Source organism: Oncorhynchus nerka, linkage group LG7 (assembly GCF_034236695.1).
Source record: "Oncorhynchus nerka isolate Pitt River linkage group LG7, Oner_Uvic_2.0, whole genome shotgun sequence".
Lineage (NCBI taxonomy): Eukaryota > Metazoa > Chordata > Actinopteri > Salmoniformes > Salmonidae > Oncorhynchus > Oncorhynchus nerka.
The window spans coordinates 6,895,572-6,911,223 of record NC_088402.1 but is presented as its reverse complement, the minus strand read 5'-3'; the positions used below and the strand labels follow the sequence as shown (position 1 = coordinate 6,911,223).

At 42.2% G+C, this 15,652-nt stretch overlaps 1 pseudogene; it reads right to left on the bottom strand.

Annotated features, from left to right (window-relative positions):
• Positions 1 to 4,163: 4,163 nt before the first annotated feature.
• Positions 4,164 to 15,652, bottom strand: part of LOC135572407 (WAS/WASL-interacting protein family member 3-like) — a 23,561-nt pseudogene continuing 12,072 nt past the window's right edge.

Genomic DNA, 15,652 nt, shown 5'->3' with positions numbered 1-15,652 from the left:
GGATAACATATTTGTGATATAGTTTTTATAACAACATATTAGTGGTACCTGTTTTTTGTGTTTTTTTTTTACTGAATGTATTTTGTGTTCACTTTTTTTAGAGAGGAGGGAAAAAAATGAATAAAGAGACCGCCATCTTTTTACACAAAACAATACATTTATTCCCTGGTAATACTTGATAATACCGTATCACGTTTAGCCACTAGGTGGCACTGTTTACTAACGTGTCAGTGTTGATGAGACTGTAGATCGATAAGAGTTCCGGCAGTGATAGTATAGGGGGAAAAAACATTGCTAATACATTTATAAAAAGGTTTATAATGTAGTTTAACAAAAAAATACATATAGGGAGGCGTGTAACGGTGACACCCTCATATTTTATTTACCTTTATTTTACTAGGCAAGTCAGTTAAGAACAAATTCTTATTTTCAATCACAGCCTAGGAACAGTGGGTTAACTGGTCTAGGAACAGTGGGTTAACTGCCTGTTCAGGGGCAGAACGACAGATTTGTACCTTGTCAGCTCAGGGGTTTGAACTTGCAAACTTTCGGTTACTAGTCCAATGCTCTAACCACTAGGCTACCCTGCCGCCCCAGACTCAAATGAGATTATGAAAATACTTCATCCACATGTGAGAAGTCGTTATTAACACAACAGGTTGAGAGCGTTGATATTTCTATTGAGAATCTCTTGTCTCGTGTTCACTAATTTCTTACTTCTCCTGTTCTTTTATTTATTGTGTTTTTGTTCTACTTTATTTGTATGTGCTGTTGGGTTTGGAGATTTACAAGAAAGGCATTTCACTACAGTGCAGTTTCCCTCTGTGTGAACATATAGGGGACTGATGCCTTGAGCAGAAACGACTCAGATCCCATAACACAGAATGACTCAGATCCCATAACACAGAAAGACTCAGACACCATAACACAGAATGACTCAGATCCCATAACACAGAAACGACTCAGACACCATAACACAGAATGACTCAGATCCCATAACACAGAAACGACTCAGACACCATAACACAGAATGACTCAGATCCCATAACACAGAATGACTCAGATCCCATAACACAGAAACGACTCAGATCCCATAACACAGAAACGACTCAGACACCATAACACAGATCCCATAACACAGAATGACTCAGACACCATAACACAGAATGACTCAGACACCATAACACAGAAACGACTCAGATCCCATAACACAGAAACGACTCAGACACCATAACACAGAATGACTCAGATCCCATAACACAGAAACGACTCAGATCCCATAACACAGAAACGACTCAGATCCCATAACACAGGAATGACTCAGACACCATAACACAGAATGACTCAGATCCCATAACACAGAAACGACTCAGACACCATAACACAGAAACAACTCAGATCCCATAACACAGAAACGACTCAGATCCCACAACACAGAATGACTCAGATCCCATAACACAGAAACGACTCAGATCCCATAACACAGAATGACTCAGACACCATAACACAGAAACGACTCAGATCCCATAACACAGAATGACTCAGATCCCATAACACAGAATGACTCAGACACCATAACATCAGATCCCATAACAAATCCCCATAATGACATAAATGACTCAAATCCCATAACACAGAAACGCAGACACCATAACACAGAAACGACTGATCCCATAACACAGAAACGACTCAGATCCCATAACACAGAATGACTCAGACACCATAACACAGAATGACTCAGATCCCATAACACAGAATGACTCAGATCCCATAACACAGAATGACTCAGACACCATAACACAGAAACAACTCAGATCCCATAACACAGAATGACTCAAATCCCATAATGCATAAATGACTCAAATCCCATAAGGCATAAATGACTCAGATCCCATAATGCATGATGACTCAAATCCCATAATGCATAAATGACTCAAATCCCACAATGCAGAAAAATAGAGATATGGAATATGTGCAGAGACAAACATATATACACAGAGTGACATATAGAGAGAAACACATATATATAGAGCGAGAGAAAGACATAGAGAGACATATATACAGTACCAGACAAAAGTTTGGACACACCTATTCATTCAAGGGTTTATTTTTTACTATTTTCTACATTGTAGAATAATAGTGAAGACATCAATACTATGAAATAACACATATGGAATCATGTAGTAACCAAAAAAGTGTTAAACAAATTAAAATATAATGTATATTTGAGATTCTTTAAAGTAGCCACCCTTTGCCTTGATGACAGTTTTGCACACTCTTGGCATTCTCCCAACCAGCTTCATGAGGTAGTCACCTGGAATGCATTTCAATTAACAGGTGTGACTTGTTAAAAGTTAATTTGTGGAATTTCTTTCCTTCTTAATGTGTTTGAACCAATCAGTTGTGTTGTGACAAGGTAGGGTTGGTATACAGTAGTACAGCCCTATTTGGTAAAATACCAAGTCCATATTTTGACAAAAACAGCTCAAATAAGCAAAGAGAAGCGACAGTCCATCGTTACTTTAAGACATGAAGGTCAGTCAATCCATAAAATCACAAGAACTTTTAATGTTTCTCCAAGTGCAGTTGCAAAAACCATCAACGCTAAGATGAAACTGGCTCTCATGAGGACCTCCACAGGAAAGGAAGACCCAGAGTTACCTCTTCTGCAGAGGAGAAGTTCATTAGAGTTACCAGCCTTAGAAATTGCAGCCCAAATAAAGTTAAAGTAACAGACACATCTCAACATCAACTGTTTAGAGGAGACTGCGTAAATCAAGCCTTAGTGGTCGAATTGCTGCAGAGAAACCACTACTAAAGGACAACAATAAGAAGAAGAGACTTGCTTGACAAGAAACACGAGCGATGGACATTAGACCGGTGGAAATCTGTCCTTCGGTCTGATGAGTCCAAATTTGCGATGTTTTTGTTCCAACCGCCGTGTCTTTGTGAGACTCAGAGTAGGTGAACGGATGATCTACGCATGTGTGGTTCCCACATGAAGCGTGGAGGAGGAGGTGTGGGGGTGCTTTGCTGGTGACACTGTCAGTGATTTATTTAGAATTCAAGGCACACTTAACAACCATGGCTACTACAGCATTCTGCAGTGATATGCCATCCCATCTGGTTTGCGCTTAGTGGGACTGTCATTTGTTTTTCAACAAAACAATGCCCCAACATACTTCCAGGCTGTGTAAGAGCTATTTGACCAAGAAGGAGAGTGATGGAGTGCTGCATCAGATGACCTGGCCTCCACAATCACCCGACCTCAACCCAACTGAGCTGGCTTGGGACGAGTTGGACCACAGAGTGAAGGAAAAGCAGCCAACAATCGCTCAGCATATGCAGGAACTCCTTCAAGACTGTTGGAAAAGCATTCCAGGTGAAGGTGGTTGAGGGAAATCCAAGAGCGTGCAAATCTGTCATCAAGGCAAAGGGTGGCTACTTTGAAGAATCTCAATATATATATATATATATATATATATATATATAGAGAGAGAGAGAGAGAGATAGAGAGACATAGAGAGACATAGAGAACAGAGAGGGGAGAGAGAGAACAGAGAGAGAGAGAGAGAGAGAGACAAAAAGAGACAGAGAGAGAGGGAGAGAACAGAGAGAGACAGAGAGAGACATACAGTATATATATACAGTATATATTTAAGGCCCGAGGGTGTGATATACGGCCAATATACCACGGCTAAGAGCTGTTATTTTGCACGACACAACGCGGAGTGCCTGGATACAGCCCTTAGCCGTGGTATATTGGCCATATACCACAAATCCCAGAGGTGCCTTACTGCTATTATAAACTGTTTACCAACGTAAAATAAATGTTTTGTCATACCCATGATATATCATGGCTGTCAGCCAATCAGCATTCAGGGCTGGTGCCACCCAGTTTATCAATAGATATATATATATAGTGAGAGGGAGAGAACACTGTTGGGTTCTACCCTCCTGACACATTCAAAACATTCCACACTGGAGAAGGTTGGAGGTCACATAGCCTGCACTGGGTGTGGCACGGTATTGCATTCGCACACACACACACACACACACACACACACACACACACACACACACACACACACACACACACACACACACACTGGGGACACACATGACACACACACACACATGAAGAGGATGTGTTGGGCACACACATGTGTGGGGGTGGGGTGTCCATGTTGTCTCACTGCATCACCATAGCTGTGTCCTGATCACTGGGGGGAGTAGAGAGGAGAGGATGGAGGAGGAGAGAAGAGAGGATGGGGGAGGAGAAAGGAGAGGATGGGGGAGGAGAGGATGGGGGAGGAGAGAGGAGAGGATGGGGGAGGAGAGAGAGGAGAGGATGGGGGAGGAGAGAGGATAGGATGGGGAGGATGGGGGAGGAGAGAGGAGGGATGGGGGAGGAGAGAGGAGAGGATGGGGGGAGGAGAGAGGAGAGGATGGGGGAGGAGAGAGGAGAGGATGGGGCAGGAGAGAGGAGAGGATGGGGCAGGAGAGAGGAGAGGATGGGGGAGGAGGAGAGGATGGGGGAGGATGGGGGAGGAGAGAGGAGAGGATGGGGGAGGAGAGAGGAGAGAGAGGAGAGGATGGGGGAGGAGTAAATCACAAAATCATTTGAATAGGAAAATTAAGACAAGAGCATGCTGATACACACACACATACAGACAGACACACATACACAAATACACACACATATCCATACACACAAACACAGAGACATACACACAAACACAAATACACACACACAAACATACAACCGCACAAACAGTGCATTCTGAAAATGTTCAGACCACTTCAATTTTTACATGTTGTTACGTTACAGCCTTCATCAATCCACACACAATACCCCATAATGACATCACAATACCCCATAATGACATCACAATACCCCATAATGATATCACAATACCCCATAATGACATCACAATACCCCATAATGACATCACAATACCCCATAATGATATCACAATACCCCATAATGACATCACAATACCCCATAATGACATCACAATACCCCATAATGACATCACAATACCTCATAATGACATCACAATACCCCATAATGATATCACAATACCCCATAATGACATCACAATACCCCATAATGACATCACAATACCCCATAATGACAAATCAAAATCTGTTTTTAGAAATGTTTGCTAATGTATTACAAATAAAAACTGAAATATCACATTTACATTAGAATTCAGACCCTTTACTCAGTACTTTGTTGAAGCACCTTTCGGCAGCGATTACAGCCTTGAGTCTTCTTGGGTATAACACACCTGTATTTGGAGAGTTTCTCCCATTCCTCCATTGTTAAATCATGGAGGATAACACACAATACAGTCTGGGACTTATTTCCATTGTTAAATCATGGAGGATAACACACAATACAGTCTGGGACTTATTTCCATTGTTAAATCATGGAGGATAACACACAATACAGTCTGGGACTTATTTCCATTGTTAAATCATGGAGGATAACACACTATACAGTCTGGGACTTATTTCCATTGTGGTCCTCTTGAGACAAGATGGCTGGACAAGATCCAACACAGTATGGCAGTGAAATAATAAAACAAAAACAGAGAAGATTGTCCTGCTGGAAGGTGAACCTTCGCCCCAGTCTGAGGTCCTGAGTGCTCTGGAGCAGATTTTCATCAAATATCTCACTGTACTTTTCTCCATTAATCTTTACCTCGATCCTGACTAGTCTCCCAGTCCCTGCCGCTGAAACACATCCAGACAGATGATGCTGCCACCACCATGCTTCATGGTATTGATGATGCCAGGTTTCCTCCAGACGTGAAGCTTGGCATTCAGGCCAAAGAGTTCAATCTTGGTTTCATCAGACCAGAGAATCTTGTTTCTCATTGTCTGACAGTTTTTAGGTGCCTTTTGGCAAACTCCAAGCGGGCTGTTATGTGCCTTTTACTGAGGAGTGGTTTCAGTCTGGCAACTCTACCATCGGGTTCTTGGTCACCTCCCTTACCAAGGGCCTTTCTCCACCGATTGGTCAGTTTGGCCGGGCACCTAGCTCTAGGAAGAGTCTTGGAGGATCCAAACTTCTTCCATTTAAGAATGATGGAGTCCACTCTTCTTGGGGACCTTCAATGCTGCAGACATTTTCTGGTATACTTCCCCAGATCTGTGACTCGACACAATCCTGTCTTGAAGGTCTACGGACAATTCCTTCGACCTCATGGTTTGGTTTTTGCTCTGACATGCACTGTCAACTGTGGGGACCTTATATGGACAGGTGTGTGCCTTTCCAAATAATGTCAAATTAATTGAATTTACCACAGGTGGAACATCTCAAGGATGATCAATGGAAACAGGATGCACCTGAGCTCAATTTCGAGTCTCATATCAAAGGGTCTGAATACTTAAGTAAACACGTTATTTCATTTTTTTTTGGTTTTAATACATTTGCAAAAATGTATAAAAACCTGTTTTCGCTTTTGTCATTATGGGGTATTGTGTATATATTGCTGAGGATATCTTCTTTTTTTTAATCAATTTTAGAATAAAAACAAAAATATATATTTATTTTATTTAACATTTTTTTAAATATATTATTTTATTATTATTATTTAACGAGGCAAGTCAGTTAAGAACAAATTCTTATTTACAATGACAGCCTACCAATGGCTGTGTAACACGGTAACTTAACAAAATGTGGAAATAGTCTAGGGGTCGGAATACTTTCCAAAGGCACCGTATACACACACACAAACACACACACACACACACACACACACACACACACACACACACACACACACACACACACACACACACACACACACTGTACCCCCACCTCCTTGGTTCTCTCTGCTTGGGTAGATGCGCGGAAAGGGCCAAAACTCCTCTGGAGGGGGAAAGTCTTCTATTGGGTGGAACTGAAATTTAGACTCAAAGTCATCTGAAAGACCAGAGAGAGAGACACATTAAATACACCACTAACACAGAGACATTAAAGACACCACTAACACAGAGACAAATTAAATACACCACTAACACAGAGACATATTAAATACACCACTAACACAGAGACATATTAAATACACCACTAACACAGATACACATTAAATACACCACTAACACAGAGACACATTAAATACACCACTAACACAGAGACATTAAAGACACCACTAACACAGAGACATTAAAGACACCACTAACACAGAGACACATTAAATACACCACTAACACAGAGACACATTAAATACACCACTAACACAGAGACACATTAAATACACCAATAACACAGAGACACATTAAATACACCACTAACACAGAGACATTAAATACACCACTAACACAGAGACACATTAAATACACCAATAACAAAGAGACACATTAAATACACCACTAACACAGAGACACATTAAATACACCACTAACAAAGAGACACATTAAATACACCACTAACACAGAGACACATTAAATACACCAATAACACAGAGACACATTAAATACACCACTAACACAGAGACACATTAAATACACCACTAACACAGAGACGCATTAAATACACCACTAACACAGAGACGCATTAAATACACCACTAACACAGAGACACATTAAATACACCACTAACACAGAGACACATTAAAACACTATGAAAATACACCACTAACACAGAGACACATTAAATACACCACTAACACAGAGACATTAAAGACACCACTAACACAGAGACACATTAAATACACCACTAACACAGAGACATTAAAGACACCACTAACACAGAGACATATTAAATACACCAATAACACAGAGACACATTAAATACACCACTAACACAGATACACATTAAATACACCACTAACACAGAGACACATTAAATACACCACTAACACAGAGACATTAAAGACACCACTAACACAGATACACATTAAATACACCAATAACACAGAGACACATTAAATACACCACTAACACAGAGACACATTAAATACACCACTAACACAGATACACATTAAATACACCACTAACACAGAGACACATTAAATACACCACTAACACAGAGACACATTAAATACACCACTAACACAGAGACACATTAAATACACCACTAACACAGAGACACATTAAATACACCACTAACACAGAGACATTAAAGACACCACTAACACAGAGACACATTAAATACACCAATAACACAGAGACACATTAAATACACCACTAACACAGAGACACATTAAATACACCACTAACACAGAGGGACATTAAATACACCACTAACACAGATACACATTAAATACACCACTAACACAGAGACATTAAAGACACCACTAACACAGAGACACATTAACACACTATGAAAATACACCACTAACACAGAGACACATTAAATACACCACTAACACAGAGACACATTAAATACACATTAAATACACCACTAACACAGAGACACATTAACACAGAGACACATTAAATACACCACTAACACAGAGACACATTAAATACACCACTAACACAGAGACACATTAAATACACCACTAACACAGAGACACATTAACACAGAGACACATTAAATACACCACTAACACAGAGACACATTAACACAGAGACACATTAAATACACCACTAACACAGAGACACATTAACACACAAAGCGTGTCACAGACACCCAGCCTAAAAGTCTAAAGAGCAAGCCATGCTTCTGTGGCTAGAAAAAAAAATGGCTTTGGCACGATTGCCACAGTTTTGGAGAGGAATTGAAAGAGTGAAGGGAGTTATTGAACGAAGAAGGAGAATCGGACTCTCACCCAGGCTGTGCAAGCTTAGGCTGTGTCCATTCCTCATTAAGGACGGGGGAAGGGGAGGAGGATGAGGGGGAGGGATCCGGTTGGTCAGCTCGGTGGACGGGGAGCGGGCCGGTGGGACAGGGGGAGAAGCCAACGACCTCCCCACACCTGTTGGGAAAGACAACAGACAATGATGTGGAGAAGCCTCACAAAGAGATTTCTCTCTCAGTGTTGTAGTCTCTGTCTGTGTAGTCTCTGTCTGTGTAGTCTCTGTCTGTGTAGTCTCTCTCAGTGTTGTAGTCTCTGTCTGTGTAGTCTCTGTCTGTGTAGTCTCTGTCTGTGTTGTAGTCTCTGTCTGTGTAGTCTCTGTCTGTGTAGTCTCTCTCAGTGTTGTAGTCTCTGTCTGTGTAGTCTCTGTCTGTGTAGTCTCTGTCTGTGTTGTAGTCTCTGTCTGTGTTGTAGTCTCTGTCTGTGTAGTCTCTGTCTGTGTAGTCTCTGTCTGTGTAGTCTCTCTCAGTGTTGTAGTCTCTGTCTGTGAAGTCTCTGTCTGTGTAGTCTCTGTCTGTGTTGTAGTCTCTGCCTGTGTAGTCTCTGTCTGTGTAGTCTCTGTCTGTGTAGTCTCTCTCAGTGTTGTAGTCTCTGTCTGTGTAGTCTCTGTCTGTGAAGTCTCTGTCTGTGTAGTCTCTCTCAGTGTTGTAGTCTCTGTCTGTGTAGTCTCTGTCTGTGTAGTCTCTCTCAGTGTTGTAGTCTCTGTCTGTGTAGTCTCTGTCTGTGTAGTCTCTGTCTGTGTAGTCTCTCTCAGTGTTGTAGTCTCTGTCTGTGTAGTCTCTGTCTGTGTAGTCTATGTCTGCGTAGTCTCTGTCTGCGTAGTCTCTGTATGTGTAGTCGCTGTCTGTGTAGTCTCTGTCTGTGTAGTCTCTGTATGTGTAGTCGCTGTCTGTGTAGTCTCTGTCTGTGTAGTCTCTGTCTGTGTAGTCTCAGTCTGTGTAGCTAGATGAATGTGATGTCATTGGAGCCCAGTCCGGACAGAATCTATTGAACAGTGTTATTCTGTTTTTACCAGGTACATTGACTGAGAACACGTTCTCATTTACAGCAGCGACCCAGGGATTAGTTTCCAGGGGAGAGGGGGGGGGGGGGGGGGGTGAAGGAGCCAATTGGAAGCTGGGGATGATTAGGTGACCGTGATGGTATGAGGGACAGATAGAATTAACTGCCTGTTCAGGGGCAGAATGACGGCCTAGGAACAGTGGGTTAACTGACAGATATAATTAAACCACTGAGTCATTAACAATCAGATGCAGGAAAAAGTAATCGATCTCTCTGGGACTTTGCGATTGTATTTGATTTTGATCAATAATTACCTCCATATAATGCGAGAGCTTGCAAATGTATAAAACAGTCATATCATTGCAATATTATTGTATAAAACTGACCCATTTCAGTACAAAAACGAGGGCTAGCAAGTTCAACCAATCACCACACATTTAATGCAAATCTATGGCTCAATCAAGTCACACGTCAACAAACTTTATCCCTCGTCAGCGCATTTTCACAAGAAATTGGAACAAAATCATTGCATATCACAGTATTACAGAATTGCCATTGCAAAATCAAGCCTTTTCCCCTTCAAATATCACAAAAAAATACCTGCACTCCTGGGCACAGCTGGTGGTCGTCGACTAGGTGCAGTGCAGGGGTAGGTGGGGGGCACCGGGGGCCGCATGGCAGGGGACGGCACAGGGGGCATCTTGGGTGGTGGAGGGGGCAGAGAGGAGGGGCAGCTGGGGGTGAATGAGGCGGGGAGGGGTGGAGGAGGAGGAGGAGGAGGGGGCCGTGGGGACCAGAGATAGAGATAGAGAACCTCAATTCAGAGGAAGGGGAGAGGACAGGGGAGGGAGGAGGGGAAGGGAGGAGGAGAGGATGGGGGAGGGAGAAGGGGGAGGGAGGAGACGACCGGGGGGGAGGGAGGAGGGGAAGGATGAGAGGACAGGGGAGGGAGGAGGGGGAAGGAGGAGGAGAGGATGGGGGGGGGAGGAGGCGGGTAGAAGAAACCAGAGTTCCGGTTAGGGAGGGAGGAGGGGGCATGGAGGGAGGAGGGGTAGAGGGCTGGGGTAAGGGGTGAGGGTGCTGGATGGGGAGCCAGGTAGGCTTGGTGACTTGGGTAGGGGGAGGAGGGGGAGGACCGGTAGGGATGGGGGAGGCCTGCTGCTGGGACGCTCATGGAATGAGGGAGGAGGGGGAGGAGGACTGGTGGTGGGGGCAGTGATGGAGAGGGGAGGTTTGCTGTGAGAGGGGGAGGGAGGTGCGGAGGCTGAGTGGGCAGGGCGGTGGGAAGGGCTTCCTCTCTCTGTCGGCCTATGGTAGGGCTCGGGGGTGTGGCCACTGTCTGACGATGTCGGTGGAGGGTTCCACTGAGGCTTCAGTCCCGTTGATGAGCTAGAGCGTGAAACTGACACACACACACACACACTGTCTATTACAAACAGACACTACAACACACAACCTGGTTTGTTTATGACAGATGTGGAGAGCGAGAGAGAGAGATAGAGATAACATATATTGTATGTTGTCTACCTCACTTGCTTTGGCAATGTTAACACATGTTTCCCATGCCAATAAAGCCCTTGAATTGAATTGAATTGAATTGATAGAAGAGAGAGAAGAGAGAGGGAGAGACAGAGAGAAAGAGAAAAAGAGAGAGGGGAAGAGAGAGAGAGAGAGACAGAGAGAAAGAGAGGGGAAGAGAGAGAGAAAGAGAGAGACAGAGGGAGAGGGGAAGAGAGAGACAGAGAGAGACAGAGAGATACAGAGAGAGAGAGAGAGAGAGACAAAGAGAGAGAGAAACAGACAGACAGACAGAGAGAGAGAGAGAGAGAGACAGAGAGATACAGAGAGAGAGACAAAGAGAGAGAGAAACAGACAGACAGACAGACAGAGAGAGAGAGAGAGAGAGAGAGAGAGAGAGAGAGAGAGAGAAAGCACATAATATGACATTTGAAATGTCTTCATTCTTTGGGATCTTTTGGAGTGTAATGTTCACTGTTAATTTTTATTGTTTATTTCACTTTTGTTTATTATCTTTTCCACTTGCTTTGGCAATGTAAACATATGTTTCCTATGCCAATGAAGCCCTTAGATTGAAATTGAAAATTGAATAGCAACGGACACCAGATAGACAGATAGTATTTTCATCATCCTGACCCACCCACGTTCTTCCCTGTGAAGGATCTCTGCCCAGCGGGTCTGAGGATGGGGAACCCGCCAGAGAACAAGCCCCCTAGAGAGGGCCTCACAGCCTCCGCCCCTCCTCCTGATCCTCCCTGGGGATGGTCCTGGGACACACCACCACTGGCCCTGGGCTCTGGGAACATCACACAGACAATGAGTCAATATGTTTTTATGATATCACCTGTACACACATGTACTGGTATCTCAGAGGACTACAGACATACTGGTATCTCAGAGGACTACAGACATACTGGTATCTCAGAGGACTACAGACATACTGGTATCTCAGAGGTCTACAGACATGCTGGTATCTCAAAGGACTACAGACATACTGGTATCTCAGAGGACTACAGACATACTGGTATCTCAGAGGACTGCAGACATACTGGTATCTCAGAGGACTGCAGACATACTGGTATCTCAGAGGACTACAGACATACTGGTATCTCAGAGGACTACAGACATACTGGTATCTCAGAGGACTACAGACATACTGGTATCTCAGAGGACTACAGACATACTGGTATCTCAGAGGACTACAGACATACTGGTATCTCAGAGGACTGCAGACATACTGGTATCTCAGAGGACTACAGACATACTGGTATCTCAGAGGACTGCAGACATACTGGTATCTCAGAGGACTACAGACATACTGGTATCTCAGAGGACTACAGACATACTGGTATCTCAGAGGACTACAGACATACTGGTATCTCAGAGGACTACAGACATACTGGTATCTGACAGTAATTGTCAAGATCTACTTCATTGCTTCACAGTGACTTGCACATTTACTAAGCACAGCATTTGAGACAGTGTGCTTTACATTGGCTGCAACAGGCATGATTTACAATTTATCAATGTAAGAGGATGTTCCTGACCACATGACCTAACCATGAGAAACTGGGGATCTGATTTATAGAATACAGGAGGTCTGGGTTTTAGAATATAGGAGGTCTGAGTTATAGAATATAGGGGGTCTGGGTTATAGAATATAGGAGGCCTTTGTTATAGAATATAGGAGGTCTGGGTTATAGAATATATGAGGTCTGGGTTAAAGAATATAGGGAGTTTCTAGAATATAGGAGGTCTGGGTTATAGAATATAGGAGGGTTATTGAATATAGGAAGTCTGGGTTAAAGAATATAGGGGGGTTCTAGAATATAGGAGGTCTGGGTTATAGAATATAGGGGTCTGGGTTATAGAATATAGGGGGTTCTAGAATATAGGAGGTCTGGGTTATAGAATATAGGAGGTCTGGGTTATAGAATATGGGAGGTCTGGGTTATAGAATATAGGAGGTCTGGGTTATAGAATATAGGAGGTCTGGGTTATAGAATATAGGAGAGTTATTGAATATAGGAAGTCTGGGTTATAGAATATAGGAGGGTTCTAGAATATAGGGGGGTTCTAGAATATAGGAGGTCTGGGTTATAGAATATAGGGGTCTGGGTTCTAGAATATAGGGGGGTTCTAGAATATAGGAGGTCTGGGTTCTAGAATATAGGAGGTCTGGGTTATAGAATATAGGAGACCTGGGTTATAGAATATAGGAAGTCTGGGTTATAGAATATAGGAGGTCTGGGTTATAGAATATAGGAGGGTTAGAGAATATAGGAGGTCTGGGTTATAGAATATAGGAGGGTTATAGAATATAGGAGTTCTGGGTTTTAGAATATAGGAGGTCTGGGTTATAGAATATAGGAGGGTTATAGAATATAGGAGGTCTGAGTTATAGAATATAGGAGGGTTATAGAATATAGGAGACCTGGGTTATAGAATATAGGAGGGTTATAGAATATAGGAGGTCTGGGTTATAGAATATAGGAGGTCTGGGTTATAGAATATAGGAGGGTTATAGAATATAGGAGGGTTATAGAATATAGGAGGCCTGGGTTATAGAATATAGGAGGTCTGGGTTATAGAATATAGGAGGGTTTTAGAATATAGGAGGCATGGGTTATAGAATATAGGAGGCCTGGGTTATAGAATATAGGAGGTCTGGGTTATAGAATATAGGAGGGTTTTAGAATATAGGAGGCATGGGTTATAGAATAGAGGAGGTCTGGGTTATAGAACATAGGAGGGTTATAGAATATTGGAGGGTTATAGAATATAGGAGGTCTGGGTTATAGAATATAGGAGGGTTATAGAATATAGGAGGTCTGGGTTATAGAATATTGGAGGGTTATAGAATATAGGAGGCCTGGGTTATAGAACATAGGAGGGTTATAGAATATAGGAGGCATGGGTTATAGAACATAGGAGGGTTATAGAATATTGGAGGGTTATAGAATATAGGAGGGTTATAGAATATAGGAGGGTTATAGAATATTGGAGGGTTATAGAATATAGGAGGGTTATAGAATATAGGAGGGTTATAGAATATTGGAGGGTTATAGAATATAGGAGGGTTATAGAATATTGGAGGGTTATAGAATATAGGAGGGTTATAGAATATAGGAGGGTTATAGAATATTGGAGGGTTATAGAATATAGGAGGGTTATAGAATATAGGAGGGTTATAGAATATAGGAGGGTTATAGAATATAGGAGGGTTATAGAATATTGGAGGGTTATAGAATATTGGAGGGTTATAGAATATAGGAGGGTTATAGAATATTGGAGGGTTATAGAATATAGGAGGGTTATAGAATATTGGAGGGTTATAGAATATAGGAGGGTTATAGAATATAGGAGGGTTATAGAATATAGGAGGGTTATAGAATATTGGAGGGTTATAGAATATTGGAGGGTTATAGAATATAGGAGGCCTGGGTTATAGAATATAGGAGGGTTATATAATATAGGAGGTCTGGGTTATAGAATATTGGAGGGTTATAGAATATAGGGGGGGTTCTAGAATATAGGAGGGTTATAGAATATAGGAGGCCTGGGTTATAGAATATTGGAGGGTTATAGAATATAGGGGGTTCTAGAATATAGGAGGTCTGGGTTATAGAATATAGGAGGGTTATAGAATATAGGAGGTCTGGGTTATAGAATATTGGAGGGTTATAGAATATAGGGGGGGTTCTAGAATATAGGAGGTCTGGGATATAGAATATAGGAGGTCTGGGTTATAGAATATAGGAGGGATATAGAATATAGGAGGTCTGGGTTATAGAATATAGGAGGGTTATAGAACATAGGAGGTCTGGGTTATAGAACATAGGAGGTTTGGGTTATAGAATATAGGAGGTCTGGGTTATAGAATATAGGAGGGTTATAGAATATAGGAGGGTTATAGAATATAGGAGGGTTATAGAATATAGGAGGCCTGGGTTATAGAATATAGGAGGCCTGGGTTATAGAATATAGGAGGGTTATAGAATATAGGAGGCATGGGTTATAGAATATAGGAGGCCTGGGTTATAGAATATAGGAGGGTTATAGAATATAGGAGGTCTGGGTTATAGAACATAGGAGGTTTGGGTTATAGAATATAGGAGGCCTGGGTTATAGAATATAGGAGACCTGGGATATAGAATATAGGAGGGTTATAGAATATAGGAGGGTTATAGAATATAGGAGGGTTATAGAATATAGGGGTTCTGGGTTATAGAATATAGGAGGGTTATAGAATATAGGAGGCATGGGTTATAGAATATAGGAGGTCTGGGTTATAGAATATAGGAGGCATGGGTTAT